Source organism: Triticum urartu, chromosome 2, assembly GCF_003073215.2.
Source record: "Triticum urartu cultivar G1812 chromosome 2, Tu2.1, whole genome shotgun sequence".
Taxonomy (NCBI): domain Eukaryota; kingdom Viridiplantae; phylum Streptophyta; class Magnoliopsida; order Poales; family Poaceae; genus Triticum; species Triticum urartu.
In genome coordinates, this window is record NC_053023.1 from 443,821,617 (window position 1) to 443,846,724 (window position 25,108).

At 49.7% G+C, this 25,108-nt stretch overlaps 1 pseudogene; it reads right to left on the minus strand.

Moving 5' to 3' along the window:
• Positions 1-2,628: 2,628 nt before the first annotated feature.
• On the minus strand, positions 2,629-25,108 carry LOC125537011 (annotated as a pseudogene).

Below are 25,108 nucleotides of genomic sequence, written 5' to 3' on the forward strand. Positions count from 1 at the left end.
AGGGATAAGCTTGCTTTGGCCATGTTATTTTGAGAAGACATAATTTCTTTGTTAGTATGCTTGAAGTATTAATGTTTTATGTCAATATTAAACTATAATTTCAAATCATACTGATCTGAATATTCATGCCACAATAAAGAAATTACATGGATAAATATGTTAGGTTGCATTCCACATAAAAATTTCTGTTTTTATCATTTACCTACTCGAGGACGAGCAGGAATTAATCTTGGGGATCCGTGATACGTCTCCAACGTTTCTATAATTTTTTATTGTTCGGTGCTATTCTATTATCTATTTTGGATGTTTTATATGCATTAATATGCTATTTTATATTATTTTTGGGACTAACCTATTAACCTAGAACCCAGTGCCAGTTTCTGTTTTTTTCCTTATTTTAGAGTTTCGCAGAAAAGGAATACCAAACGGAGTCCAAACGGAATGAAACCTTCGTGATGATTTTTCTTGGACCAAAAGACACACCAGAGACTTGGAGATCAAGTCACAGGAGCCACGAGGCGGCCACAAGGACGGAGGGCGCGCCCAGGGGGTAGGGCACGCCCCCCACCCTTGTGGGCCCCTCGTGCACCTCCTGACCTAGTTTCTTCGCCTATATATTCCCATATATCCCCAAACCAACAAGGGGAGCCATGAAAACACTTTTCCACTGCCGCAACCTTCTGTACCCATGAGATCCCATCTAGGGCCCTTTTCCGGCGTCCTGTCGAAGGGGGATTTGATGAAGGAGGGCTTCTACATCAACCCTATTGCCCTTTCGATGAAGCGTAAGTAGTGTATCTCAGACCTACGGGTCCATAGCTAGTAGCTAGATGGCTTCTTCTCTCTCTTTGATTCTCAATACCATGTTCTCCTCGATGTTCTTGGAGATCTATTTGGTAATACCTTTTTTGTGGTGTGTTTGCCGAGATCCGATGAATTTTGGATTTATGATCAGCTTATCTATGAATATTATTTGAATCTCCTCTGAATTCTTTTATGCATGATTTGATATCTTTGTTTCTCTTAGAACTATCAGTTTGTTTTGGCCAACTAGATTGATTTTTCTTGCAATGGGAGAAGTGCTTAGCTTTGGGTTCAATCTTGCGGTGTCCTTTCCCAGTGACAGTAGGGGCAGCAAGGCACATATTATATTGTTGCCATCGAGGATATAAAGATGGAGTTTTCATCATATTTCTTGAGTTAATTCCTCTACATCATGTTATCTTACTTAATGTGTTACTCCGTTCTTTATGAACTTAATACTCTAGATGCATGCTGGATAGTGGTCGATGTGTGGAGTAATAGTAGTAGTTGCATGAAGGAGTCGGTCTACTTGACACAGACGTGATGCCTATATTCATGATCATTGCCTTAGATATCAATTTCTCGGCAATAATTTGTTCACCCACATAATATTTTCTATTTTGAGAGAAGCCTCTAGTGAAACCTATGGCCCCCGAGTCTATTTTCCATCATATAAGTTTCCGATCTACTATTTTGCAATCTTTTACTTTCCAATCTATAAACCATAAATACCAAAAAATATTTACTTTACCATTTATCTATCTCTATCAGATCTCACTTTTGCGAGTAATCGTGAAGGGATTGACAACCCCTTTATCGTGTTGGGTGCAAGTTGTTTGATTGATTGTGCAGGTATTCGGTGACTTGTGTGTTGTCTCCTACTGGATTGACACATTGGTTCTCAAAACTGAGGGAAATACTTACTCTACTTTGTTGCATCACCCTTTCCTCTTCAAGGGAAAAACCAACGCAAGTTCAAGAAGTAACGCCGAGCCGAGTCGGCTATGAGCCGACTGCACGGTCCTTGCACGCACGAATGCGATCTGATCTTTGGACTGGGACACCACCGCGTTCTGCGACAGTGTTATTTTAAGAAGCGCTTGGATCTGATGAATCCCTTCTGATAGGTGGGAACCCGATGAACGAGTTCACGCCTGAGGGTGGCCCGATCTTCACGTTGTAGGATCGAATCGGGAGGGATAACTAGCTGCAAGCAGCCGGGATAACTAGCTTTATACCTGCCAAGGTTGGATGCAACCCGTACGTTGGGGAAGGCTAGCCGAAGCTATAAGAACTCCAACCCACTGTCCAAACAATCGTAGAACCACAAACCGGGACTAATCCACACAAAACGGCTAGAACCGTAGAGCATGAACTAGGGGGAACCAGAGGCTCCTTCTCGCGAATCTGAATGACCTCACAAGAGCAAAGGTAGCAAGATCTCTTGGATCTCTCTAGCAGTCTTGCTGCATAAGTTTGTAGCTAAATGGTTTGACAAAAGGTTCTTAAAAGGATGGGGAGATGTGGTTTTATAGCAGGGACAACCCCCCTTGGCTAGGTTTGAAAATGGTTTCAAAAGTAAACATGTTTGCATGGCTTTCTTAGGGGAATAAGCATTCAACTTTGGGAGTTTTTGGAGAGCTCCTCAGAAATTCGCGAAGCCTTGACAACCTGGACACCGTCCACGAGAATGACTACAACTTTTGACTCACAACTCCAAATGATGTGAGGTTTTTTGCATTGAAAAGATAATTTGATGTAGATTCTTTTGATGTACCCCTATAGCCCTGTCTCTCTACCACATGGGTGTGACACACCAAAACATCAGAGGTAAAAACTGACAACATCAGCTTCACTTGAAACTTGTTTCCTCCAAATCGGTTGCTTCAAGAGCTCATAGGTTGTTGGGTTTCTTCCATGTGATACCTAAGTTCAACCAACAACAATGGAGATGAAATCATAGTTGTGTCATCAAGGTTACAAGGTAAACTTAAGTTAGCGTTCACCTGGTCACTTATTAGTTTAGCGCGACTTCTTGTGATTGGACCTATAATTGTTGGAGACTTGTCGATGATTGTGGTGTCCTCATCATCCTCCCCCTCTTGAAAAGGATTCATCCTCGACTCTGATGGTCCAAAGTATGGAGAGAGGTCGGACACATTGAAGGTTGGACTAACACCATAATCCATCGAAAGGTCAATCTTGTAGGCATTGTCATTGATCTTCGCAAGCACTTTGAATTGACCATCTCCATGTGGTTGTAACTTGCATTTGCGTTGATCCGGGAAACGATCCTTCCGCGGGTGCACCCACACAAGATCACCTTCTTCAAACAATACCTTCTTTCTTCCCTTGTTTGCTCGTTTTGCATATTGTTCAGTCATCTTCTCAATATTCTCATTGGTCTTCTCATGAATTTTCTTCATGAAGTCAGCACGCTTACTTGCATCAAGATTAGTCCGCTCCTGCAATGGTAAAGGCAAAAGATCTATGGGAGTAGCAGGTTTGAAACCATAAACAATTTCAAAAGGACAAAAATTAGTGGTTGAATGTACTGCCCTGTTGTATGCAAACTCCACATGGGGGAGACACTCTTCCCACATCTTCATTTTTTTCTTCAAAACTGCTCTCAGCATCATGGATAGTGTGCGGTTGACAACTTCAGTTTTGTCGGCGTTCTGGGAACGGGGGTCCCCAGACTTGCTTGCCTGCGGCCTGCGGCGTGGCTCAAAGGGGGGCCTAGCATGGCCCATCTTCACCAACACAAACCCAAGACCCTCGCGAGGGGCCAAGCCTCGCGGGGCGGACGACGCGGAGCTTCCTCAGGCACGGCCTCGTCAGGCTGGCTCACGAGGAGGCGGAGATATCAAGGCAGGGTACCTCACGAGGTGCCCGTGATGCAAGCCATGACGACTCAGGGCGCCAGGCGGGTGCCAGCCCGCGCAGCGTCCTCCTTTCCTCTTTGGTGCAAAGGGGGCAAGCGCAGCCGCGTAGTACCGAGGCATGAGGCAAAGGTTGCCATTTTGGTGTAACGAGACCAAGACCAGGAGGACTACGAGACGGAGGTCATCGTGGAGCCCGAGACGGCGTCATCACCAGAGCTTTGCGCAGACGAAGACCACTTTTGTCAGGATAGCTGATACTAATTGTCCCCCTTCAAATTAGCCCGCCATTGTTGGCTCCCTTCCCGCTCGATATTTGGGAGGAGGACCAGGGCCTCTATAAATAGGACCAGCCACCCACAGAGAGAGGGGGTTCGGTCGGTTGGCTGGGGGCAGAGAGAGAGAAGGTGACTGAACTCCACTGAGCAGTTCATTGCCCCAGCCAAGAACAGACCCTCGCGAGGCTGTTCTTCCTTGTATTGTTCATCATCATCAGCCCAAGAGGCAATCCACCACACCACACATTGGAGTAGGGTATTACACCACAACGGTGGCCCGAACCAGTATAAACCCTGCGTCTCCTGTGTTGTTCTTTCCTTAGTTTTAGATCCTAGCATGGCGGAGGGGTGCAGGTAGGTAGGAGGCGAAATCTCCGCGTGCACCCCAGTGTTCGAACCTCAAGGATCTGCCGGAACCCGAAATCCGACATTTGGCGCGCCAGGTAGGGTGCGCCGGGATTCATCTTCCACCACCCCGTTCTCCTCCGACCATCATGCCCATGTCTGACGCTCGTTGGGCCCGCGCCGAGCGCCGGGCCGCACTCGCTTCCCGCGTCGCCCAGACGGCCCCTGTCGGCGGGCATCCATGCCGTTCCCCGTCACCTGCCGTCAACGCCGCCACCGGCCCGGCGGGGGACGAGCGGCAAGCATCGTCCCAGCATCCGTCCGTGCGGCAAGATGGCCGCACCGCAACTCCCACGCTCACCCCAGCTGGTTCTTCACCCCGCGCGCTCCGCGCGCCCATGGAGCCCCGCAACCTCTCCCCCGTCTATCACGCTGTATCAACACCCCCGGTCGTCGCGGCCCTCTTGGGCGGCTCGCAGGCGCTGCCCACAAGTCACCATGTCAAGCCGTTCATCCACCGGGTCAGCGCCGCTTCCACACGGCAGGGGGCTCCCCTGGATCGGGCGGCGCCCGAGACCTGCCTGACCTTCAGCTCGGAGGACCACCCCTCCAACTCGGCCCACTTGGGTGCGCTCCCCATGCTGTGCACCCCCACCATCTGCCAGGTGGCCGTCACCAGAACCCTCATTGATGGTGGCGCGGGCCTCAGCATGCTCTCGGTCGAGGCCTTCAATCTCCTCTGCATACCCCAGGAACTGCTGCGACCCAGTCGGCCCTTCTCAGGCGTTGGGGGCGGATCGTCCAGCTCCCTGGGACAGATCCGGCTCCCAGTAACCTTCGGCACCTACGACAACTTCCACACGGAGCTGGTCGACTTCTACATCGCCCCCATCAGCCTCCCCTACAACGCCATCCTCGGCTACCCAGCGCTGCCCAGTTCATGGCAGCGATGCACCCGGCGTACAACCTCATGAAGATGCCCGGGAGCAGCGGAGTCCTCACCGTGCACGGGGACACCGGGGACGCTCTGCGGGTGCTCAAGCTCGTCTTCAAGACAGCGGTGTTGGCACAGCCCGCCGACTTGGAGGCCCCCGAGCCCAAGGGAGCTGCGCCCACCAAGAAGAAGCAGTTGTTCGCCCAAGACAAGGTAGAAACCAAGCAAATACCCGTCGATGAGGACGGGTCCACCAACGCCACTTTCACCATAGGCGCCCACCTGAAACCCGAGCAGGAAGAGGCCTTGGTCGGGTTCCTGCGCGCAAACAAGAAGGTATTTGCTTGGGAGCCAGACCAGTTGGCAGGGATCCCCAGGAGTGTAATCGAGCATCACCTCAACGTGTGCCCCAACGTGCGCCCTGTGAAGCAGAAGGCCAGGCGGCAGTCCACAGAAAAGCAGGCCTTCATCGTCCAAGAGACCCGCAAATTAGAGGCCGCTGGGGTCATTCGCGAGGTCCGATACCCAGATTGGTTGGCCAACCCTGTCGTTGTGCCAAAGAAGGGAGGGAAGGAGCGCATGTGTGTCGACTTCACCAACCTCAACAAAGCGTGCCCGCAAGATCCGTTCCCCCTCCCCCGCATCGACCAGATCGTCGATTCCACTGCGGAATGCGACCTGTTATGCTTCCTGGATGCCTTCTCTGGGTATCACCAGATCAAGATGGCGGTAGAAGACGTCGAGAAGACAGCCTTCCTAACCCCGTGTGGGGTGTACTGCTACACATGCATGCCATTCGGGCTGCGTAACGCAGGGGCGACCTTTCAGCGGCTGATGCACATCACCCTGGGCCCGCAGCTCGGGAAGAATGTCGAAGCTTACATCGATGACATCGTGGTAAAATCTCGGGAGGCCAGGACCTTGATACAAGACCTGGAGGAAACCTTCGCGGGCCTCAACGCAGTGAACCTACGGCTCAACCCAGAGAAGTGTGTGTTCGGAGTCCCCTCGGGCAAGCTCTTGGGTTTCCTCGTGTCCCACCGAGGCATCGAGGCTAACCCGGAGAAGGACAAGGCAGTGGAAGACATGAGCCCGCCAAAGACCCTCAAAGAAATGCAGAAGCTCACGGAGCACGTGACCGCGCTAGGGCGCTTCATCTCCAAGTTGGGGGAGCGAGCGCTACCTTTCTTCCAGCTAATGAAGAAAAAGGGGCCCTTCGAGTGGACTGAAGAGGCCGACAAGGCGTTCCAGGATCTCAAGAGATACCTGACCAGTCCACCGGTCATGGTGGCTCCGCGCCCTCAAGAACCCCTGGTGCTTTACCTCGCCGCCACTCCCTACTCCGCCAGTGCAGCCTTGGTGGCAGTCAAAGAGGAGCGTCGAATCAAAACCGCAGCAGCGGACCGGGACGAGGCGGAACAGGAACGGGGAAGGCCCACAGAAACCGCTACAGCGGCTGAGGAGGATCGGCCGCCGCAGAGGGGCGCACCGGAAGCGGAAGAGGCCCCACTCCCAGATGGCCAGTCTCAGGAGTCCTCATTGCCTCAAGAGGCGCCAAGGTCTCCGAAGGGAGCCACCAGCACTGACGCACTCCACCTCGTTGAGCACCCAGTGTACTTCATCAGTACGGTGTTGCGTGATGCAAGGGCACGGTACCCCATGCCTCAGAAACTCCTCCTCGCGCTACTGGTGGCCTCGCGCAAGCTGCGACACTATTTTCAGGGTCACCCCATCAAGGTCGTCTCGTCATACCCCCTGGAGAGAATGCTTAGGAGCCCCAATTCAGCTGGGAGGGTCGCTGAGTGGAACATAGAGTTGCAAGCGTTTCAGCTCGAATTTAGCACGACCAGGGTCATCAAGGGAGCAGCGTTGGCGGATTTTGTGGCAGAATGGACAGAGGCGCCAGGCCTCAAGGCCGACGAGGATCGGTCCCTGTCCCCGGAAAGCGAGGCGCCAGAAGGCTGGGTCATGTACTTCGATGGGGCGTTCTCTAGGCACGGCGCTGGGGCTGGGGCGGTGCTTATATCGCCCACTCAGGACAAGCTCTATTACGCCGTGCAGCTCTACTTCCAGCAAGGTGAAAAGGTCTCCAACAACATAGCGGAGTATGAAGGTTTAATAGCGGGCTTGAAGGCCGCAGCTGCCCTGGGGGTGAAACGCCTCACCATCAAGGGCGATTCGCAGCTCCTTGTCAATTTCTCCAACAAGGTGTACGAGCCGAAGGATGAGCACATGGAAGCCTACCTTGCGGAAGTCCGCAGGATGGAGAAGCAGTTCTGGGGGCTGGAGTTGCAGCATGTGCCTCGTGGCACCAATCAGGAAGCCGATGACATCGCCAAACGCGCGTCCAGGCGGTTACTTCAGGAGCCTGGCGTTTTCGAGGAGCGGCTCTTCAAGCCTTCAGCCCTGCCATCATTATCAAACACGGCTCAGCCCCGGGAGGAGCTCCCCCAGCCACCTGCCTCAGGAGCTCCGGCCTGTGGCCCAGCCTCGGGAGCAAGCCTGCTCCTGACAATGGAACCTCGGGAGGGATGTTGGATCGTGGAGCTCCGGAGCTACTTAACGCAAGGGACCCTGCCGGAGAAGGAGGAGGAAGCAGAGCGAGTGGCACGCCAGGCCACGGCATACTGCATCAAAGATGGAGAGCTCTACCGGAAGCGACCAAACGATGTATCCCTGCGCTGCATCTCCAGGGAGCAAGGCAAGGAACTACTGGAAGATATACACGGCGGAGACTGCGGACATCACTCATCATCACGGACCCTCGTCGGCAAGGCGTTCCGCAGTGGGTTTTATTGGCCCACCGCGCTCAATGATGCTATGGAACTAGTGAAAGCCTGTGAAGCCTGCCAGTTCCACACCAAGCAGATCCATCAGCCAGCAGGAGGCTTGCAGACTATCCCCCTTTCGTGGCCATTCGCAGTCTGGGGGCTTGACATCCTGGGCCCGTTTCCTCGGGCGCCAGGGGGCTACCGCTACCTTTACGTTGCCGTGGACAAGTTCACCAAGTGGGATGAAGTAGAGGCTGTCTGCACCATCCCAGCGGGTTCCGCGGTCAAGTTCATCAAGGGCATCATGAGCCGGTTCGGGGTGCCGAATCGCATCATCACGGACAACGGTTCGTAGTTCACCAGTAACCTGTTCAAAACATACTGTGCTAACCTTGGAATGCAGATATGCTACGCTTCAGTGGCGCACCCCCGAAGCAACGGCCAGGCCGAGCGGGCAAACGCGGAAGTTCTGAGGGGCCTCAAAACCAGGACGTTCAAGAAGAAGCTAGAGGCCTGCGGCAGAGATTGGTATGACGAGCTTCAGTCCGTGTTGTGGTCCATCCGCACAACCGCGACCAAGCCGACTGGGGAGACCCCGTTCTTCCTCGTCTACGGAGCCGAAGCGGTCCTCCCTCACGAGGTCAAACGTCGCTCCGCGCGGGTCCTGGCGTTCGACGAGGCGCGACAGGACGCCGTGCGGGGGATGGACCTCGTGCTGGGGGAGGAACGTCGCCGAGAATCCGCGCTATGAGCGGCGAGGTACCAACAGGCACTGCGGCGATATCACTGCCGCAACATCCGCCCCAGGACTCTTGAGGTAGGAGACCTCGTGCTCAGGCGGGTTCTCTCCAGGGAGGGACTGCACAAGCTCTCTCCCATGTGGGAGGGCCCGTTCAAGGTTGTTCATGTTTCTAGGCCCGGCTCCGCGCGCTTGGAGACTCAGGAGGGAGTGCCGGTCCAGAATGCATGGAACATCCAGCACCTTCGGAGGTTCTACCCCTAAAAAGGCCCAGAGCCTGTGAAGCAAGGCGAGTGCCTGTGAAGCTATCGCGTTTTGGAAAAGGCCCAGAGCCTGTGAAGCAAGGCGAGTGCCTGTGAAGCCATTGCATTTTGGAAAAGGCCCAGAGCCTGTGAAGCTATCGCGTTTTGGAAAAGGCCCAGAGCCTGTGAAGCAAGGCGAGTGCCTGTGAAGCCATCGCGTTTTGGAAAAGGCCCAGAGCCTGTGAAGCAAGGCGAGTGCCTGTGAAGCCATCGCGTTTTGGAAAAAGCCCAGAGCGTGTGAAGCAAGGCGAGTGCCTGTGAAGCCATCGCGTTTTGGAAAAAGCCCAGAGCGTGTGAAGCAAGGCGAGTGCCTGTGAAGCTATCGCGTTTTGGAAAAGGCCCAGAGCCTGTGAAGCAAGCTAGGCGAGTGCCTGTGAAGCTATCGCGTGTTGGAAAAGGCCCAGAGCATGTGAAGCAAGGCGAGTGCCTGTGAAGCCATCGCGTTTTGGAAAAGGCCCAGAGCCTGTGAAGCAAGGCGAGTGCCTGTGAAGCCATCGCGTTTTGGAAAAAGCCCAGAGCGTGTGAAGCAAGGCGAGTGCCTGTGAAGCTATCGCGTTTTGGAAAAGGCCCAGAGCCTGTGAAGCAAGCTAGGCGAGTGCCTGTGAAGCTATCGCGTGTTGGAAAAGGCCCAGAGCATGTGAAGCAAGGCGAGTGCCTGTGAAGCCATCGCGTTTTGGAAAAGGCCCAGAGCCTGTGAAGCAAGGCGAGTGCCTATGAAGCTATCGCGTTTTGGAAAAGGCCCGGAGCCTGCGAAGAAGGCCAACGCCTGTGAAGCTCGCCGCCCGTGACACTCTCACGTAATAATGAGTTGGGGTTGTACACGCCCCGGAGTCTTAGGAGCGCCGGCCTCAGGCCCTGGGGCTCCCTCCCACGCCCAGTGGCAGCACTTAGCTCCGCGCTGGTGAGAAGACGTCGAAGACTAGATTAGGTGCCGGACACGGCTTTTCATTTGCTTTCCGCAGTTGGCTTGTTCCTTCTCATTCGAAGTTTTATTGAAGTTGTTGCCATCTTTGGCTTGCGGTTCTTCGACCTTTCATTCTCCTGCCTCGATTTCTCTGGTGCAAAGCCTCGCGATGGGGGCAGCCGAGCGCCCCCGCGAGAGTCCCTATCCTAGTCATTCAAAGGGTTCGCGACCTGGGCCCCTTGCAGGAGCACCCCTCCAGTCCGTGCCCCTCGGGCACCGCGACACAGACACAGGGCCTGGGTCGGTCGCCCCCACGGTTGGGGCCGGGAACCATCCACGCATGGGCACGTAGCTGGAAGGTACGATAAAGAAAGCAAAACGATGATTAACAGCAATAACCCATACACGCCCCCGCGGGGCTCCACACTACTGTCCTTTTTACACAGGAAAAAGGAAAAGAAAGAACAAATCTGGTGCAGCTCGCCTCACGCCGGCCCGCAGGGAAGCCCGAGCTGCCTCCGGAGCTCAGGCGGACTCCCTCTCGCGCTTCACCAGGGCGCGACGGTGGGCGGACACGCTGCCACCTCCCAAGTAGATACGGCGGCGTGGGGGCTGACCACGGCCACCGCTAGAAGAGTCGCCGCCTGAAGAAGAATCGGAGAAGTTTGAAGAACCCTGAGCGCCGCCTGTTCCCGCGAGCGCTGCCCTCTCCATCATCGCCGGAGCTGGGTTCCCAGCCGCGGTCGTCACCCTCGGGGCAACACCCTGCGCGGCGACCATCTTCCCCAAACACCCTCATGTAGAGGGTGGCATCACCGTCGAACTTGAAGTGTAGGGTGCACCGACGGCCCAGGCCGCACACGCGGGCAAACGACTGCCAACCGCGGGCCAGGGCCAGGCTCCCGGCTGCGGAGACCTCCAGTGAAACCCATGAGGCCCGGCTGCAGCAGCGTCGGCCTAAAGCCAGAGGCCGCCCGGGGCGCCGGCCGGGAGTTCGCCAAGGAGGAAGCGAGGAAGAGGAAGCCGGGTGCTAGTCGGCTCCGCCGACCACACGACGAACTCCGGCAGCACCTCGGCAGTGCAAAAGCGCGGCATGGGGGGACGCACAGCCGGAGCGCACCCCCTGATCGCAGTAATCTGCCCGCCACCGAGCTGGAAGGTGTCTCCTCGGCCGCGGGGAGCTGCTGTGGTGGCCACAGGATGTTTGCGGGGGCGCCCTCGGCTGCCCTTGGGAGGAGGAGAGGCCTGCTCAACCTGGCAGGTCTTCCCCTTCTCCGCGGCCGAGAACCTCCTCGATGGGGCCATGGAGAAGAAGGAGAAGCAAGGGGAGATGAACTGGAAGGGCACGCGTCGATCAGTACTTATAGTTGGCAAGGGCCAACTGACGGCCCCCACGATCGCAGGTAATCATGACCCGCTTAGCATGCAGGGACTTTTCCAATCCGTGCAGTTGCCGAGGTGAAGGAAATATGCCCTAGAGGCAATAATAAAGTTATTATTTATTTCCTTATAATCATGATAAATGTTTATTATTCATGCTAGAATTGTATTAACCGGAAACATAATACATGTGTGAATACATAGACAAACAAAGTGTCACTAGTATGCCTCTACTTGACTAGCTCGTTAATCAAAGATGGTTATGTTTCCTAACCATGAACAATGAGTTGTTATTTGATTAACGGGATCACATCATTGAGAGAATGATCTGATTGATATGACCCATTCCATTAGCTTAGCACCCGATCGTTTAGTATGTTGTTATTGCTTTCTTCATGACTTATACATGTTCCTATAACTATGAGATTATGCAACTCCCGTTTACCGGACGAACACTTTGGGTACTACCAAACGTCACAACGTAACTGGGTGATTATAAAGGAGTACTACAGGTGTCTCCAAAGGTACATGTTGGGTTGGCGTATTTCGAGATTAGGTTTTGTCACTCCGATTGTCGGAGAGGTATCTCTGGGCCCTCTCAGTAATGCACATCACTTAAGCCTTCCAAGCATTGCAACTAAATGAGTTAGTTGCGGGATGATGTATTACAGAACGAGTAAAGAGACTTGCCGGCAACGAGATTGAACTAGGTATTGGAATACCGACGATCGAATCTCGGGCAAGTAACATACCGATGACAAAGGGAACGACGTATGTTGTTATGCGGTCTGACCGATAAAGATCTTCGTAGAATATGTAGGAGCCAATATGGGCATCCAGGTCCCGCTATTGGTTATTGACCGGAGACGTGTCTCGGTCATGTCTACATTGTTCTCGAACCCGTAGGGTCCGCACGCTTAAGGTTACGATGACAGTTATATTATGAGTTTATGCATTTTGATGTACCGAAGGTTCTTTGGAGTCCCGGATGTGATCACGGACATGACGAGGAGTCTCGAAATGGTCGAGACATAAAGATCGATATATTGGAAGCCTATGTTTGGATATCGGAAGTGTTCCGGGTGAAATCGGGATTTTACCGGAGTACCGGGAGGATACCGGAACCCCCCGGGAGCTATATGGGCCTTAGTGGGCTTTAGTGGAAAATAGAAGGGGCAGCCCAAGATGGGCCGCGCGCCTCCCCCCTCCCCTAGTCCTATTAGGACAAGGAGAGGTGGCCTGCCCCCCCTCTGTCTTTTCCCCCTCCGCGAATCCTATTCCAACTAGGATTGGGGGGGATCCTACTCCCAGAGGGAGTAGGACTCTCCTGGCGTGCCCCCCTTGGCCGGCCAGCCTCCCCCCCTTTTGGTCCTTTATATACTGAGGCAGAGGCACCCTAGAACACACAAGTTGATCCACGTGATCTATTCCTTAGCCGTGTGCGGTGCCCCCAGCCACCATAGTCCTTGATAATACCGTAGCGGAGTTTAGGCGAAGCCCTGCTGCTGTAGTGCATCAAGATCGTCACCACGCCGTCGTGCTGATGGAACTCTTCCCCGACACTTTGCTGGATCGGAGTCCGGGGATCGTCATCGAGCTGAACGTGTGCTAGAACTCGGAGGTGCCGTAGTTTCGGTGCTTGATCGGTCGGATCGTGAAGACGTACGACTACATCAACCAAACGCTTCCGTTGTCGATCTACCAGGTATGTAGATCATACTCCCTCTCTCGTTGCTATGCATCACCATGATCTTGCGTGTGCGTAGGAAAATTTTGAAATTACTACGAAACCCTTTAGTGGCATCCGAGCCTAGGTTTTATATGTTGATGTTATATGCACGAGTAGAACACAAGTGAGTTGTGGGCGATATAAGTCATACTGCCTACCAGCATGTCATACTTTGGTTCGGCGGTATTGTTGGATGAAGCGGCCCAGACCAACATTACGCGTACGCTTACGCGAGACCGGTTCTCCCGACGTGCTTTGCACAGAGGTGGCTTGTGGGTGACAGTTTCTCCAACTTTAGTTGAACCAAGTGTGGCTACGCCCGGTCCTTGTGAAGGTTAAAACGGAGTCAAATTGACAAACTATCGTTGTGGTTTTGATGCGTAGGTGAGATTGGTTCTTACTTAAGCCCGTAGCAGCCACGTAAAACTTGCAACAACAAAGTAGAGGACGTCTAACTTGTTTTTGCAGGGCATGTTGTGATGTGATATGGTCAAGACATGATGCTGAATTTTATTGTATGAGATGATCATGTTTTGTAACCGAGTTATCGGCAACCGGCAGGAGCCATATGGTTGTCGCTTTATTGTATGCAATGCAATCGCGATGTAATGCTTTACTTTATCACTAAACGGTAGCGATAGTCGTAGAAGCACAAGCTTGGCGAGACGACAACGATGCTACGATGGAGATCAAGGTGTCACGCCGGTGACGATGGTGATCACGACGGTGCTTCGAAGATGGAGATCACAAGCACAAGATGATGATGGCCATATCATATCACTTATATTGATTGCATGTGATGTTTATCTTTTATGCATCTTATCTTGCTTTGATTGACGGTAGCATTATAAGATGATCTCTCACTAAATTATCAAGAAGTGTTCTCCCTGAGTATGCACCGTTGCGAAAGTTCTTCATGCTGAGACACCACGTGATGATCTGGTGTGATAGGTTCTACGTTCAAATACAACGGGTGCAAAACAGTTGCACACGCGGCATACTCATGTTATACTTGACGAGCTAAGCATATACAGATATGGCCTCGGAACATGGAGACCGAAAGGTCGAGCATGAATCATATAGTAGATATGATCAACATAATGATGTTCACCAATGAAACTACTCCATCTCACGTGATGATCGGACATGGTTTAGTTGATTTGGATCACATGATCACTTAGAGGATTAGAGAGATGTCTATCTAAGTGGGAGTTCTTAAGTAATATGATTAATTGAACTTAAATTTATCATGAACTTAGTCCCTGATAGTATCTTGCTTGTTTATGATGGTTGTAGATAGATGGCTTGTGCTGTTGTTCCGTTGAATTTTAATGCGTTCCTTGAGAAAGCAAAGTTGAAAGATGATGGTAGCAATTACACGGACTGGGTCCGTAACTTGAGGATTATCCTCATTGCTGCACAGAAGAATTACGTCCTGGAAGCACTGCTGGGTGCCAAGCCTGCTGCTGGAGCAACACCAGATGTAATGAACGTCTGGCAGAGCAAAGCTGATGACTACTCGATATTCAGTGTGCCATGCTTTACGGCTTAGAATCGGGACTTCAACGACGTTTTGAACGTCATGGAGCATATGAGATGTTCCAAGAGTTGAAGTTAATATTTCAAGCAAATGCCCGGATTGAGAGATATGAAGTCTCCAATAAGTTTTATAGCTGCAAGATGGAGGAGAACAGTTCTGTCAGTGAGCATATACTCAAAATGTCTGGGTATAATAATCACTTGATTCAGTTGGGAGTTAATCTTCCAGATGATTGCGTCATTGACAGAATTCTCCAATCACTGCCACCAAGCTACAAGAGCTTCGTGATGAACTATAATATGCAAGGGATGAACAAGACTATTCCCGAGCTCTTCGCGATGCTAAAAGCTGCGGAGGTAGAAATCAAGAAGGAGCATCAAGTGTTGATGGTCAACAAGACCACTAGTTTCAAGAAAAAGGGCAAAGGGAAGAAGAAGGGGAACTTCAAAAAGAACGGCAAGCAAGTTGCTACTCAAGAGAAGAAACCCAAACCTGGACCTAAGCCTGAAACTGAGTGCTTCTATTGCAAGCAGACTGGTCACTGGAAGCGGAACTGCCCCAAGTATTTGGCGGATAAGAAGGATGGCAAGGTGAACAAAGGTATATGTGATATACATGTTATTCATGTGTACCTTACCAATGCTCGCAGTAGCACCTGGGTATTTGATACTGGTTCTGTTGCTAATATTTGCAACTCGAAACAGGGACTACGGATTAAGCGAAGATTGGCTAAGGACGAGGTGACGATGCGCGTGGGAAACGGTTCCAAAGTCGATGTAATCGCGGTCGGCACGCTACCTCTACATCTACCTTCGGGATTAGTATTAGACCTAAATAATTGTTATTTGGTGCCAGCGTTAAGCATGAACATTATATCTAGATCTTGTTTAATGCGAGACGGTTATTCATTTAAATCAGAGAATAATGGTTGTTCTATTTATATGAGTAATATCTTTTATGGTCATGCACCCTTGAAGAGTGGTCTATTCTTATTTAATCTCGAGAGTAGTGATACACATATTCATAATGTTGAAGCCAAAAGATGCAGAGTTGATAATGATAGTGCAACTTATTTGTGGCACTGCCATTTAGGTCATATCGGTGTAAAGCGCATGAAGAAACTCCATACTGATGGGCTTTTGGAACCACTTGATTATGAATCGCTTGGTACTTGCGAACCGTGCCTCATGGGCAAGATGACTAAAACACCGTTCTCCGGTACTATGGAGAGAGCAACAAATTTGTTGGAAATCATACATACAGATGTATGTGGTCCGATGAATATTGAAGCTCGTGGCGGACATCATTATTTTCTCACCTTCACAGATGATTTAAGCAGATACAGGTATATCTACTTAATGAAACATAAGTCTGAAACATTTGAAAAGTTCAAAGAATTTCAGAGTGAAGTGGAAAATCATCGTAACAAGAAAATAAAGTTTCTATGATCTGATCGTGGAGGAGAATATTTGAGTTACGAGTTTGGTGTACATTTGAAACAATGCGGAATAGTTTCGCAGCTCACACCACCCGGAACACCACAGCGTAATGGTGTGTCCGAACGTCGTAATCATACTTTACTAGATATGGTGCGATCTATGATGTCTCTTACTGATTTACCGCTATCGTTTTGGGGATACGCTCTAGAGACAGCCGCATTCACGTTAAATAGGGCACCATCAAAATCCGTTGAGACGACGTCTTATGAACTGTGGTTTGGCAAGAAACCAAAGTTGTCGTTTCTGAAAGTTTGGGGCTGCGATGCTTATGTGAAAAAACTTCAACCTGATAAGCTCGAACCCAAATCGGAGAAATGTGTCTTCATAGGATATCCAAAGGAAACTATTGGATACACCTTCTATCACAGATCCGAAGGCAAGACTTTTGTTGCTAAATTCGGAAACTTTCTGGAGAAGGAGTTTCTCTCGAAAGAAGTGAGTGGGAGGAAAGTAGAACTTGACGAGGTAATTGTACCTACTCCCTTATTGGAAAGTAGTACATCACAGAAAACTGTTTCTGCGACACCTACACCAGTTAGCGAGGAAGCTAATGATGATGATCATGAAACTTCAGAACAAGATACTACTGAACCTCGTAGATCAACCAGAGTAAGATCCGCGCCAGAGTGGTACGGTAATCCTGTTCTAGAAGCCATCCTACTAGATCATGATGAACCTATGAACTATGAAGAAGCGATGGTGAGCCCAGATTCCGCAAAGTGGCTTGAAGCCATGAAATCTGAGATGGGATCCATGTATGAGAACAAAGTATGGACTTTGGTTGACTTGCCCGATGATCGGCAAGCAATTGAGAATAAATGGATCTTCAAAAAGAAGACTGACACTGACGGTAATATTACTGTCTACAAAGCTCGACTTGTCGCAAAAGGTTTTCGGCAAGTTCAAGGGATTGACTACGATGAGACCTTCTCACCCGTAGCGATGCTTAAGTCTGTCCGAATCATGTTAGCAATTGCCGCATTTTATGATTATGAAATTTGGCAGATGGATGTCAAAACTGCATTCCTGAATGGATTTATGGAAGAAGAGTTGTATATGATGCAACCAGAAGGTTTTGTCGATCCAAAGGGAGCTAACAAAGTGTGCAAGCTCCAGCGATCCATTTATGGACTGGTGCAAGCCTCTCGGAGTTGGAATAAACGTTTTGATAGTGTGATCAAAGCATTTGGTTTTATACAGACTTTTGGAGAAGCCTGTATTTACAAGAAAGTGAGTGGGAGCTCTGTAGCATTTCTGATATTATATGTGGATGACATATTACTAATTGGAAATGATATAGAATTTCTGGATAGCATAAAGGGATACTTGAATAAGAGTTTTTCAATGAAAGACCTCGGTGAAGCTGCTTACATATTAGGCATTAAGATCTATAGAGATAGATCAAAACGCTTAATTGGACTTTCACAAACCACATACCTTGACAAAATTTTGAAGAAGTTCAAAATGGATCAAGCAAAGAAAGGGTTCTTGCCTGTGTTACAAGGTGTGAAGTTGAGTAAGACTCAATGCCCGACCACTGCAGAAGATAGAGAGAATATGAAAGATGTTCCCTATGCATCAGCCATAGGATCTATCATGTATGCAATGCTGTGTACCAGACCTGATGTGTGCCTTGCTATAAGTCTAGCAGGGAGGTACCAAAGTAATCCAGGAGTGGATCATTGGACAGCGGTCAAGAACATCCTGAAATACCTGAAAAGGACTAAGGATATGTTTCTCATATATGGGGGTGACAAAGAACTCATCGTAAAAGGTTACGTTGATGCAAGCTTTGACACTGATCCGGACGATTCTAAATCGCAAACTGGATACATGTTTACATTAAACGGTGGGGCTGTAAGTTGGTGCAGTTCTAAACAAAGCGTTGTAGCGGGTTCTACATGTGAAGCGGAGTACATAGCTGCTTCGGAAGCAGCAAATGAAGGAGTCTGGATGAAGGAGTTCATATCCGATCTAGGTGTCATACCTAGTGCATCGGGTCCAATGAAAATCTTTTGTGACAATACTGGTGCAATTGCCTTGGCAAAGGAATCCAGATTTCACAAGAGAACCAAGCACATCAAGAGACGCTTCAATTCCATCCGGGATCTAGTCCAGGTGGGAGACATGGAGATTTGCAAGATACATATGGATCTGAATATTGCAGACCCGTTGACTAAGCCTCTTCCACAAGCAAAACATGATCAGCACCAAGGCTCCATGGGTGTTAGAATCATTACTGTGTAATCTAGATTATTGACTCTAGTGCAAGTGGGAGACTGAAGGAAATATGCCCTAGAGGCAATAATAAAGTTATTATTTATTTCCTTATAATCATGATAAATGTTTATTATTCATGCTAGAATTGTATTAACCGGAAACATAATACATGTGTGAATACATAGACAAACAAAGTGTCACTAGTATGCCTCTACTTGACTAGCTCGTTAATCAAAGATGGTTATGTTTCCTAACCATGAACAATGAGTTGTTATTTGATTAACGGGATCACATCATTGAGAGAATGATCTGATTGACATGACCCATTCCATTAGCTTAGCACCCGATCGTTTAGTATGTTGCTATTGCTTTCTTCATGACTTATACATGTTCCTATAACTAATGAGATTATGCAACTCCCGTTTATCGGAGGAACACTTTGGGTACTACCAAACGTCACAACGTAACTGGGTGATTATAAAGGAGTACTACAGGTGTCTCCAAAGGTACATGTTGGGTTGGCGTATTTCGAGATTAGGTTTTGTCACTCCGATTGTCGGAGAGGTATCTCTGGGCCCTCTCGGTAATGCACATCACATAAGCCTTGCAAGCATTGTAACTAATATGTTAGTTGCGTGATGATGTGTTAAGGAACGAGTAAAGAGACTTGCCGATAACGAGATTGAACTAGGTATTGGATACCGACGATCGAATCTCGGGCAAGTAACATACCGATGACAAAGGGAACAACGTATGTTGTTATGCGGTCTGACCGGTACAGTTCTTCGTAGAATATGTAGGAGCCAATATGGGCATCTAGGTCCCGCTATTGGTTATTGACCGGAGACGTGTCTCGGTCATGTCTACATTGTTCTCGAACCCGTAGGGTCCGCACGCTTAAGGTTACGATGACAGTTATATTATGAGTTTATGCATTTTGATGTACCGAAGGTTGTTCGGAGTCCCGGATGTGATCACGGACATGACGAGGAGTCTCGAAATGGTCGAGACATAAAGATTGATATATTGGAAGCCTATGTTTGGATATCGGAAGTGTTCCGGGTGAAATCGGGATTTTACCGGAGTACCGGGAGGATACCGGAACCCCCCGGGAGCTATATGGGCCTTAGTGGGCTTTAGTGGAAAAGAGAAGGGGCAGCCCAAGATGGGCCGCGCGCCTCCCCCCTCCCCTAGTCCTATTAGGACAAGGAGAGGTGGCCTGCCCCCCCTCTCTCTTTTCCCCCTCCGCGAATCCTATTCCAACTAGGATTGGGGGGGATCCTACTCCCAGAGGGAGTAGGACTCTCCTGGCGTGCCCCCCTTGGCCGGCCAGCCTCCCCCCCTTTTGGTCCTTTATATACTGAGGCAGAGGCACCCTAGAACACACAAGTTGATCCAAGTGATCTATTCCTTAGCCGTGTGCGGTGCCCCCAGCCACCATAGTCCTCGATAATACTGTAGCGGAGTTTAGGCGAAGCCCTGCTGCTGTAGTGCATCAAGATCGTCACCACGCCGTCGTGCTGACGGAACTCTTCCCCGACACTTTGCTGGATCGGAGTCGGGGATCGTCATCGAGCTGAACGTGTGCTAGAACTCGGAGGTGTCGTAGTTTCGGTGCTTGATCGGTCGGATCGTGAAGACGTACGACTACATTAACCAAACGCTTCCGTTGTCGATCTACTAGGTATGTAGATCATACTCCCCCTCTCGTTGCTATGCATCACCATGATCTTGCGTGTGCGTAGGAAAATTTTGAAATTACTACGAAACCCTTTACGAGGCGCCATGGGGAAGTGGAGACGCCCACGTCCAATCAACCGCCACGCGGCGCCCAAGGCCGCAGGCTGTTAGGGCCCGTGGCGCTTCGCTCTTGCCCTTTCACCTCCCAGCACGGCCAAGTCCGGGCGCGCCTTGGGCCCGGGGGCTACTGTCGGCGTTCTGGGAACGGGGGTCCCCAGACTTGCCTGCCAGCGGCCTGCGGCATGGCTCAAAGGGGGGCCCAGCATGGCCCATCTTCACCAACACAAACCCAAGACCCTCGCAAGGGGTCAAGCCTCGCGGGGCGGACGACACGGAGCTTCCTCAGGCATGGCCTCGTCAGGCTGGCTCACGAGGAGGCGGAGAGATCAAGGCAGGGTACCTCACGAGGTGCCCGTGACGCAAGCCATGACGACTTAGGGCGCCAGGCGGGTGCCAGCCCGCGCAGCGTCCTCCTTTCCTCTTTGGTGCAAAGGGGGCAAGCGCGGCCGCGGAGTACCGAGGCATCAGGCAAAGGTTGCCATTTTGGTGCAACGAGACCGAGACCAGGAGGACTACGAGACGGAGGTCATCGTGGAGCCCAAGACGGCGTCATCACCAGAGCTTTGCGCAGACGAAGACCACTTTTGTCAGGATAGCTGATACTAGCTGTCCCCCTTCAAATTAGCCCGCCATTGTTGGCTCCCTTCCCGCTCGATATTTGGGAGGAGGACCAGGGCCTCTATAAATAGGACCAGCCACCCACAGAGAGAGGGGGTTCGGTCGGTTGGCTGGGGGCAGAGAGAGAGAGAGAAGGTGACTGAACTCCACTGAGCAGTTCATCGCCCCAGCCAAGAACAGACCCTCGCGAGGCTGTTCTTCCTTGTATTGTTCATCATCATCAGCCCAAGAGGCAATCCACCACACCACACACTGGAGTAGGGTATTACACCACAACGGTGGCCCGAACCAGTATAAACCCTGCGTCTCTTGTGTTGGTCTTTCCTTAGTTTTAGATCCTAGCATGGCGGAGGGGTGCAGGTAGGTAGGAGGCGAAATCTCCGTGCGCACCCCGGTGTTCGAACCTCAAGGGTCTGCCGGAACCCGAAATCCGAGAAGTTTGTCCATCCGTTTGTGGGTGGCATGTGGTGGAAAAGAGAAGCTTTGTTCCTAGCTTTGCCCACAATGTTTTCCAAAAATAGCTCAGAAACTTGGTGTCACGATCTGAAACAATACTGCGTGGTACTCCATGTAGTCGCACGACTTCCCTGAAAAACAAATCAGCAATGTGTGAAGCATCATCGCTCTTGTGACACGAGATAAAATGAGCCATTTTTCTAAACCTATAAACCACCACAAAAGCTGAATCACTCCTCCTCTTAGTGCATGGTAATCCAAGAACAAAACCCATGGAAATATCTTCCCAAGGTGTACTAGGAATTGATAAAGGCGTATAAAGTCCATGAGGGTTTAAACGTGACTTAGCTTTGCGGTAGATCTCACAACGTAGCACGTAGCGCTCAACATCACGCCTCATCCTTGGCCAAAAGAAATGTTCAATCAGCACACTCTCAGTTTTCTTTGCTCCAAAATGTCCCATGAGACCACCAGCATGAGCCTCCTGCAAAAGCAACAAGCGAACAGAGCAATCTGGGATGCACAATTTGTTAGCTCGAAACAAGAATCCATCATGCAAGTGGAACTTTTTCCAACCTTTTCCCTCACTACACTTTGAGTGTGGGTCAGCAAAATATGGTTCATTGGCATACAATTCTTTGATGCTTTGCAACCCAAGAATTTTAGTATCAAGTTGTGAGAGTAAAATATGGCGTCTAGACAAAGCATCAGCAACAACATTATATTTTCCTTTCTTGTACTTGACAATATAGGGAAAATATTCTCTGAATTCACTCCATTTTGCATGCCTATGGTTCAGTTTATGTTGACCCCTAAGGTGCTTTAAAGATTCATGGTCGGAATGTATCACAAATTCTTTAGGCCACAGATAATGTTGCCATGTTTCCAAAGATCTCACAAGTGCATATAATTCTTTGTCATAAATTGAGTAATTTAGAGTTGGACCATTTAGCTTCTCACTAAAATATGCAATAGGCCTACCTTCTTGCATTAGTATGCCTCCAATACCAACACCACTTGCATCACATTCAATTTCAAAAGTCTTACCAAAGTTGGGTAGCGCAAGCAATGGGGCAGATGTCAATTTTTCTTTCAGCTCTCGGAAGGCCTTCTCTTGTACATTTGCCCACTTGAAGGGAACATCTTTCTTGGTTAGCTCATTCATTGGGGCAGCAATGGTGCTGAAGTCCTTCACAAACCGACGGTAGAAACCAGCAAGGCCCAGAAAACTTCGTACTTGGCTTACATTTTGTGGAGGCATCCACTCACAGATGGCCTTGACCTTCTCCTCATCTACCTCCACACCTTTACCTGAAACAACAAAGCCAAGAAACACAACTTTGTCTGTGCAAAATACGCACTTTTCCTTGTTAGTATATAATCTCTCCTCTCTTAGGACAACAAGCACACGCCGGATGTGTTCAACATGTTCATCCAAAGTTTTGCTATAAATCAGGATGTCATCAAAGTAAACAATCACAAACTTGCCCATGAACATTCTAATAACATGATTCATTAATCTCATGAAGGTACTAAGTGCATTTGTCAATCCAAATGGCATAACTAACCACTCATACAAACCAGATTTTGTTTTGAAAGTAGTTTTCCACTCATCACCCTCTCTCATTCTAATTTGGTGGTAACAACTTCGCAAGTCAATTTTAGAAAAGATGGTGGCACCACTAAGTTCATCGAGCCTAGGTATTGGGTGCCTATACCTCACGGTGATGTTGTTAATAGGCCTACAATCACAACACATTCGAAAAGATCCATCTTTTTTTGGTACTAAAAGAATGGGTACAGCACAAGGAGAGAGACTTTCCCTTACATAACCTTTGTTTAGTAGGCCTTCAACTTGTCGCTGAATCTCCTTGGTTTCCTCCGGATTTGTGCGTTATGGTTGTCGGTTCGGCAATGGGGCTCCTGGAACCAAATCAATTTGGTGTTCAATGCCTCTTTGTGGTGGCAGCCCTGGTGGTATCTCCTCGGGGAACACATCTTCATACCCCTGCAAAACTTCAGCAACAACACTAGGAGTAGTAGAAGGTAATTCGTTAGTAGAAAGAAAGTTGTCCGTGTACAAAAGTACAAAGAAAATGAAATTGGGTTCTCTCAACTCTCTCATGTCCCTTCTCCTAGCCATCATAACTAATCCCTGTTTTTCTCATGTCTTGGTCAACTTAAGCTGTGGGGTTTTATTTGGCTTTGGATTCTCTCGCTCACTATGTTGGTGGATGTCACTCAAGTGTTTCTCGCTCACTCTCTCTTTCTTTTTCAGACCATCCATCAATATTTCTTCGAGTGTCAAAGGGAGCAAAGATATGCGCTCTCCCTCGTATTGGAACGAGAGACGATTAGCACGGCCGCTGATTTGCACATCACGATCATACAACCAAGGTCTTCCCAACAACAATTGGCATGCTTGCATTGCACCACGTCACATTCCACTTGGTCTCGATACTTCCCAGTGGAAAACTGAACGGTGACTATATTGCTTACTCGAAGTGTACCACAATCATTGAGCCATTGCATCTTATATGGACTTGGGTGCCTTGTTTGTTTCAGTCCCAATTTCTCTATCAAATCTGAACTTGCAATGTTGTTGTAGCTACCATTGTCAACAATAATTCTGCAAACCTTGTCCTTGATGGTGCCACGGGTGTGAAAAATATTATGTCGCTGCCCTTTCTCTTCTCTAGCTGCATTAACACTAAGAACACGACGGGAAACAAAGCAATCTCCCATGTCGGCCTGAATATCACAACCACTCTTCTCGCCCTCTTCATCCCCATGATCATCCGATGCTCCATTATCTTCATGCCCACTCTCAGATTCCCATTCACCTTGTTCATTCACAAAGAGAACTCTCTCGTTTCAACATTCAGAAGAAATGTGACCATGCCCTTTGCACTTCCAACACTCAATATCTCGGCTTCGAGATGATGGTACAGCTGTGGGGTTAGAAGTACTTCCAGCAGCAGAAGGAGCACGCTTGTCAACATTCCTAGGAGCCGGTGATGATGCCGATGAAGCCCTGTTCTCCGGGTGGCAGTAGGGTGTGAAGTATACTGAAACTGAGAACCACCATGAGAGGCACTTGGCCGCAACCTTTGACATGGTGTGGTGGTGTGGTTATGAGATATCCGTCCATGACCACTCTGCTGCACCTTCCTCTCCGTGCGCTTTGATTGCTCCAGAATATCTTGTAGAGTGTTATAGGGAAACATCTCCACAAAATAAGAAATTTCACTGTTGAGACCATGCAGAAATCTTGCCATCTTTGACTCCTCATCTTCATGAATACGAGCACGAACTAGCAACAATTCCATCTCTTTATAGTACTCATCCACCGTGCGCATACCTTGGCTGAGGCGTTGCAATCTGTTTCGGAGATCTCTTTGATATTGTGAAGGAACAAACCTTCGCCTCATGGCTTGTTTCATCTCTTCCCAAGTGTCAATGTGGTCACGGCCTAGCAGCAACTGATTTTCTTATAGTTGATTCCACCAAGTGAGTGCATAACCAGAAAACTCAACACAAGCAAGGTTGACTCTCTTCGGATCAGCAAGGTTATGGATATGAAAAATCTGATCACACTGCTCTTCCCAATCAAAGTATGCATCGGGGTCTTCCTTTCCTGTGAACTTGGGGACGTGCAACTTGATTCTTGCCATGTCATCTCGACCATCTCGATCATGACGTTCTGCACGACGCCCATCTTCACCAACACGACGGTATGGGACACCATCATAATCATCGAAATCATCTCCATGACCACGAGAAACACGCTCATGATGGTCATAGTAGTGCCCACAAGGACCATGGCCTCACCCTCCAAGTTGTCCTCCTTGCTTCCCTCCATGAGCAGCAGCACCACGCCCACGAGCAGCAGCCACATGTCCACCAT